The sequence below is a fragment of the Canis aureus genome, chromosome 7, assembly GCF_053574225.1.
Source record: "Canis aureus isolate CA01 chromosome 7, VMU_Caureus_v.1.0, whole genome shotgun sequence".
Lineage (NCBI taxonomy): Eukaryota > Metazoa > Chordata > Mammalia > Carnivora > Canidae > Canis > Canis aureus.
The window spans coordinates 55,099,792-55,107,378 of record NC_135617.1 but is presented as its reverse complement, the minus strand read 5'-3'; the positions used below and the strand labels follow the sequence as shown (position 1 = coordinate 55,107,378).

The 7,587-nt window shown below is 37.9% G+C and overlaps 1 pseudogene; it reads left to right on the top strand.

Moving 5' to 3' along the window:
• Nucleotides 1-1,794: 1,794 nt before the first annotated feature.
• Nucleotides 1,795-7,274, top strand: LOC144316870 (mediator of RNA polymerase II transcription subunit 7-like; annotated as a pseudogene).
• Nucleotides 7,275-7,587: the final 313 nt, after the last annotated feature.

Genomic DNA, 7,587 nt, shown 5'->3' with positions numbered 1-7,587 from the left:
ATTAATTTACTACCACCACTTAAATGCTGGTTAGATGTTTTTACTGATCAAAATTCCCAAACATAAGTTATCTTTGTTCCATTAATTTCTCACAGATGTATTGCTTCTTTGTCTAAAATGTATATAGATTGCTTGCCTTTGTAATTTCCTTAGGTCTCAGCCTCATTAATGGGCCTGTGTGTGCACATAATTAAATTTTGTTTTTAATTTCTGTTAATCTGTCTCATGTCAATTCTTAGTGTAGCCAGAAGAACTTGGAGTGTATAAGAATAGTTTTCTTCCCCAACATGTGATGATTATATTAATTTTGAAGTCCAAAGCCTTTTATTTAAGTATGGAAACACTGAGACACAAAGAGTTAAGTGATATACCAATGTCCCTTATTCTTAAAATAATTTGATTCTGTGCAAAATTGGGAGACTCCTGACCTCTGTTTTCTTTGGTTCTTTCTAGGAAAAAAAATTATAAAGTCCTAACTCCCTAACATGATATACAGAGAAGTTTAAAGCATGATTGTTTCCTAGGGTTGAATTTACCTCAATCTGGATGCCAAATTGTACATCTGGAGTTGAGGCTTGCAATCTTTAAGCAATGTGTCCTATTTGTTTATTTTCACACTTGTGTAATGCTTTGGCAAGAAAGTTGCAGCCAGAGGGTTTGCATTATTGGAAGAAAAGAGAAGTTGAGAAATTGAAGCAAAAAGTCTAGGAGAAAGTAAAAAAAAAAAAAGAAAAATCTTGACTTTTTTTTTTTTAAAGCTTGAATTAAGGCAACAGCGAATTTGTGAGAGTATGAATTTGCTATACTGTTTGTATAAGTCTTTATCGTCTTTTGTAAATTGCCTGCTAGTTAATTGCCTAAAGTTAAAAAGCAATTAAACAAAAAGAATAGTAAACAAGAAGATATCTGGATAAGTTGGTAATAATCCCAAGCTTTGCCTTGGACTGCTGGAGGGTAAAAATGAAAGCAATAGAATTACATAGACATAGAGATAAAGATAGATGAGGGACAAAAGGAGAAGACCAGGATGACTTAGATCAGACACTCGCTTGCCTCTCGTGTCAGCATCAACCCAACAATGGCAATGCCATCTGTTTTTCTGTGTACACTTACAGTGTCTCCTCATCGCAAGATTATAAGCCTCCTAGCTGGTGTGCCCCATTCCCTGTGATCATAAATTACTATTCCTTAGTCTCCTCTGAAGCTTCCAGTTCTGCAGCTCAACTAAATGCAGTAAGAGATGATGCTTGGTAATAACAACAAGATTTATTTATTTTTTTTTAAAGATTTTATTTATTTATTCATGACAGTCACACAGAGAGAGACAGAGAGGCAGAGACACAGGCAGAGGGAGAAGCAGGCTCCATGTAGGGAGCCCGACGTGGGATTCGATCCCGGGTCTCCAGGATCGCGCCCCGGGCCAGAGGCAGGCGCCAAACCGCTGCGCCACCCAGGGATCCCAACAACAAGATTTATTAAGGTACTTTCATGTGGACAGAAAGAGACTTCTATAATCAGCAGTTATTACTGATCAAATTAATCCACGAATGAATTGATGAATATGATGTCAGTATGTGCTTGACATTGTTCAAAAGATTACTTAGAAACCATGTGGGGGGATCCCTGGGTGGCGCAGCGGTTTGGCGCCTGCCTTTGGCCCAGGGCGCGATCCTAGAGACCCAGGATCAAATCCCACATCGGGCTCCTGGTGCATGGAGCCTGCTTCTCCCTCTGCCTCTCTCTCTCTCTGTGACTATCATAAAAAATTAAAAAAAAAAAAAAAATCTTAAAAAAAAAAAAAAAAAAGAAACCATGTGGGTCTTGTACCATTCTCAGCTCCTAGACTGGTGCTTGGCATGGAGTAAGGAAGCCATAAATATTGGTGGAATGACTAAATTTGGACACAAAAGTTTGAGACCCTATTGTTACAAAAGTGTCATTAAGGAACAAAGAAAAGGAAGAACACTTGAGGAAAATTAACTAAAGCAAAAAAGAAGAAAAGCCAAAAAGAAGGCAAATACATACCGAGAAAATGATATTTTTGGAAGAATGCATTGTCTACTCTTGAATACATATCACTTTCCTATTTCTGAGACTATCTGCCCTGATACACTCTATATCTTGTTAATAATTCAAATAATTGTTGAAACTACTAAAATAATTCCAACTTAATAATTCAACTACTTTAAAATATGATAATTCAGATATTTATTGACTAAACATTTTTAACAAGCTTTTTCAAATTTGCCTCTCATTCTTGACCTCATGAAGTTTTATTGTTTGGATATTTAGAATTCCAGAAGAAAATATTCTGCTATAATTTGAATAAAATACCTAACTGTTTTCAGTTGCAATAAAATTGTTTTACTGTGGGCTTTGATCACTATGCTCAGACCTAAGTTAGAGGAGGAAAGCATGGTAGATGAAGAAAAGAAGAAAGAGGGGTTTGATTTATTTTATAAAATATGAGAAACTGTTGAAAGTGGAATAATGTGATATTAACTAAGTTAAGGTATGACTCCATATGCAGAATGAATCAGGAGGTAGAGTACAAGAATGAAAGCAGAGAGACAGTTAGAGGTTTATTGCAGTGACAGGCCAAGAGATGATAGTGGTTTAGTGTAGGTTTATGGCAGCAAGGTTGGAAGAAAATGGATTAAACTGGGAATTATCTTGCAGGGAAAGTCAACATGATTTACTGATAGACTGGATGTAGCATGTGAGTAAAAGAAAGGAATTTTTAAAAAGCATCAGTGGCTTCTTCTTGGAGGAGGAGGCCAGAGATCAGATGTTGGCAGTGGTGACCAAGGCGGCTACCAGTGTAAAGAGAAAGCTGGAGTTCTGGCTTTTCCACGATGGGTGAGCCACAGCAAGTGAGCGGCCTTCTACCGTCTCTGATGCAGTACATCAAGGAATATACAGATGGAAACACTCAGCAAGGCCTGTCAAGCCTACACTTCCAATAAGAAAGAATTACATGATGTTTGGCATCAGTTCCAATGTGGTGATCTTATCTGCCCTGCAGACAGGACATCAAACAGCTTCATCCTATGCTGTTTGTCATGAGAATGAACTGAGAAAACTCAATATGTCTATCCTTGTTAACTTCCTAGACCTTTCAGATATTTTGATAAGGAGCCCCGGAAATATAAAATGAGAAGAGAAAGATAAAAGATCTTAAGCTGCTTTTTGTAGATGTGCACCACATGGAGAGATCTTGAATATGACAGCGAAGGTACAGACATGTTAACACCTTGAAATAGTTATGATGTGTCAAAAGCATGTGCAACAGGTCATTGAGATGATTCACAATCCTTTGGCTTCTTTTCCTGATGATTTGCCCCATTCAGAAGCAGGCAGGCATGAAGAGTAAAAACTGAAGCGATGGATGGCTGGTGATAGAACTGGTCAGAATCAACTACAGAGAGAAAATTCAGCTCACATGAATTTTGGAATGAATTTGTCATTCTGTTAAATATTCTGATGAATTTATCATCAGAAAGACCAGATGATAGAGAAAGATGCTGCCTTGTGTGTCCTGATTGATGCAATTAATGAAAGACAGTGAAGGATGTTTCTTTTTCTTGTTTTTCTTTCTCCCTTTGAGTAAGTAGCATTGTATATTAGTTAATTTGCTTTGGGACAGCTTAAAAGAGTTATCACTAGAAGTCAAGTAAATGGCTTGACTCTCCAACTTCATGAATTATGAGATATCACAGGCAGTAATTTCACTTCATGGCAAACAGGCAAATGAATGAGTACGTTTGCATTAAGTGTAATCACCTTAAAATTAAGGCAAGAAATTTGCAGCTATCATGTGGAACGTTTCTGTTTTTGGAGTTGCAGTAGAAGGGTGAAGATACCCTCAACAATAGCAAGCTTTCATCCTTGAAAAGTAGATTTGTCATCTGCTTTCAGAATGAGAGATAAAGAACATCAAGCTATACAAATGTGAAATTATGAAATCTTTATATTTATTTCACTTAAAAATTTGCTTCTTCTCTAAAAAAGCAGTATCGTATATTTAAAGAGAGAAACTCTGTGATCTTAAAACCGCAACTTTATTTTCTTTCATGAGTGCCCCTGCAAACACACTACTTCATCCTCTTGTCCCTATCCTGAATAGGTCTCATAATTTTTTTCTTGTCACTCAGGTAAACAGTCCTTTGGTTACTCTTAGTTACATTCACTTTAGTAATTAGCTATACATTCCCTTTAAAGCTGGACTCAGACTCCTTAAGGCTAGGAGCCTGCAATGGAAAGGGGGTTTGGTAGCAGAGACTGCTAAATGTCCACTGGAGATTCTTACTCTCCAGCATACATTGCTGAGGTGGGGCTGTCCTGTCAGGGACTACATGGCCCCACTCTCCTTGCATCTAGGTAAGGAGACCTTGCATGACTAAATTCTTAGCAATGGGTGTAGGAATCCAGGCTTGCCTCATAAAAATTTCTTGCATGATCCTCTGATCTGTTCTCTCATGTGCTGGTTGGATGTCCACATCCAGAATAAAGAAGCCACCTGAAGGTGGCAAAGTTTCCGTGTTTGGATGCTTGAATGACTGAAGACTAAGCCCTCTGTTCATTAACTTTATTTATCCCGTATCCAACCCCATCTGATTTGACTTTATGTGAGCAAGAAATCAACTTGTTTTGAGCACTGAGATTTTATCTCTTCACTTTCTTCTCTTCACTCTCACCCACTCCCAGGTCTTGGTGGGGAGCCTGCCTTTTGTTTGAGGATCTCTCCTGTCTTTCTTTTAAACTAGGTCAGTGGTTCTCCAAGTATAGTCCTGAACTAGCAGCATTAGCATCTCCTGGAGATTCATTAGAAATACAAATTCTCAGATCTCACCTCAGACCTACTGAGTCAAACTTTAGGGGTGAAACCCAGCAAGCTGTGGTTTTAACAAGTCCTTGCTCAGGTGATTCCCCTGCATTTTTAAGATTAAGACTTGCTGATAAAGATAATGCTTTCCCTCAGATGTCCAGTTTTGATTCTTCCCTCAGTCTCTGGTTTTCAGTATACCACTCTTTTGGGATTTACTCTGTTAAGGTCTCCAGCCCTAGAGCTGAACAAGTCAGCTTAAAAAGGCCACAGGACAGTTTCCTTAGAAACATTCATTTATCCTTTTCCTGTGCAAATCACAGAAGTTGCCCTCTTTATTAGCCAGGCCGCTAGCTAGCCAGTCATATCTTTTTCTTTTCTTTCTTTCTTTTTTTTTTTTTCTGGCATGTAACTAGTATATACCTTTGAGCTCAAGAAACTCCAGAGGAGAAGTCCAGTCTTTCTTAAGATTGAACCGAAGGAGGAGGGAAGCGACCTCATCCTGTTGTGGGCATGGGTTGGGAGGGGGAGGGCATGGTGGATGTTATATAACACTTTAGCAACTATCCAGAGAAACATCTTTCCTTCTTTGGCCTCAACCTTTTTATAACTTTGAGGAAGGTATTGGGCTAAGAGGCAAAAAACCAACTTTTGGCTTCTTTGCAAATCCTTGTGCAGTAAAAAAATGCAGTGAGTCATATTATAACATTGTTATAGGAGTCAAAGTATCACCTGTATATGAATTTATGAGTTTGTGGTGGGGATGGATTCCTCATGGAATTTTATATTCTGAGAAAAAAAAAAAGAAAAAAGAAAAATAAAAAGAATAAAGGATCACTCTGAGCTTTCTATGTGAGAAGTCGGGTGAAAAATGAAACAGTTAATTATGGGGATAAATTGGGAATGAGATATCAGTAATTTTATCCTCCTATGTTTAATCACATTTACTATATGGTACTAGGATAGAATCTAGTTTTCTAGTCTCCAAAGATCTCACATCCCATGATTGAGAAAGATGAGTACCCTGGGGTCTCTACCCAACTGAAGACTGAACTTGTAGGCCATTGGAAAGAAAGGTAATAATTAACACAAAGTTGAGAAATATATAGTCCTAGTTCTACTATAAAAAGTACGAGTGCATTTTGGTCCCACTGCATAATATTTTCTCCATAGATTTTATTTTAGCGTATCGTCTTCGCTCAGGTTCTTTGGCAAGCAGAGCCTGAGGCAAGAGCTTACGTGTTAAGTTTATTGCAGAGCACAATTTCATGGAAGCAGGAATGAGGGTGATAGGAGAGACAAGGAGAGAGGGAAGGCACATGTGAACAAGTGCCTCACTAAGCTGGCAAGAGTTCTGTTGCAAGTGCAGTTGGTTGGTCTTGAGTGATATCTGCAAAGAGATACTGTATGAATCACCCCATCAGAAGAGCACACCCAAGGGAAAGAAGATAGAATATTTATCCTCCAGCTTTCTTCTTCCTGTCACTTTCTCTCTTGGCTTAAATCTTCTTCAAATATCTTCTGTGTTTTAGCAGCAAGGCTTTCTTTTCTTTTTCTTTTAAATATTTATTTATTTAAAGATTTACTTTTAGAGGGAGAGAGAGAGAGACAGAGAGAGCGAGCACAATGGGGAGGGGAAGAGGGAGAGGGAGAGGGAGAAGGAGAGAATCCCAAGGAGACTCCGGCTGAATGGAGAGCCAACTCAGGATTCGATTTCATGACCCTGAGATCATGCCTGAGCTAAAAGCAAGAGTCAGACGCTTAACTGAATGAGCTACCCAGGGTCCCGAGAGGCCAGGCTTTCTATATTTGAAGACAAAGTACTATGTATTGGGAAAAATCAAGCTATGGTACAGTAATCTTTGAGTAGGAGCGAACTTTCCTTATGACAAATTATAACATATAGAAGATTTCTCTCCTTTTTCATACTTTTGCTTCAAGACAAATCCTTAAATGCCAGTAAGTATTTACAATTTGCAGACTATGATAATATAAATGGTAGAAGAGCTTTCCTTACTTATGCTATTGTTTTTTTTGCAACAGTCCCACAAGGGTAGGGTTATTATTGTTATCCATCTTTTTCCCTGAAGATGAAATTGAAGCTAATAGAAATTAGTCTGAAATCACATGATTTATAATTTAGAGTAAGATTTCTGACCCTATGTGTCTGATTTTATGGTCTATGCTATTTGTAACTCTTACTTTAGGTTCCCAGTATTATTTTATTTCATTTTTTAATTTGTTAAGTATAGACAATACTACTTATAATACTGAGACAATTTCTTGAAAAGCATCATGTGCAATAGATATGTTTTTATAAGTAGTATAGGGATACCATAGTGCTCCCATAAAAAATCTTGTGGTGAGTAGGTGACAGAGGAGACATGAGACTTTATGGTCCAGGTTAGGTGTGTTGAGAAACTTAAAAAATAGAAAAGGAAATCATATCGTGCAACATTTCAGTCCTAGTTTTCAGTTGATTGCTAAGCAATCAACTGAAAACTAGGACTGAAATGGCATCAAAAACTATTCTTCACAAATGGCTGCTGGATGACCTATAAACCCAATGAGAATAAGAAGAAAAAAAGCAAAACTAAGGTTTGTTTTCCCCTAGAATAGAAAATAGGAAGGAATGGGGGAAATGAAACTAAGAGGTAAACTTTAGTATCTTAGACAACCAAACTGTTCTTAGGGTGCTTGGGATGTGCCACTTAGCCCTGAGAGATAGGTGCAGACTGTTCAAAGCCACGTAACTAGTAAGT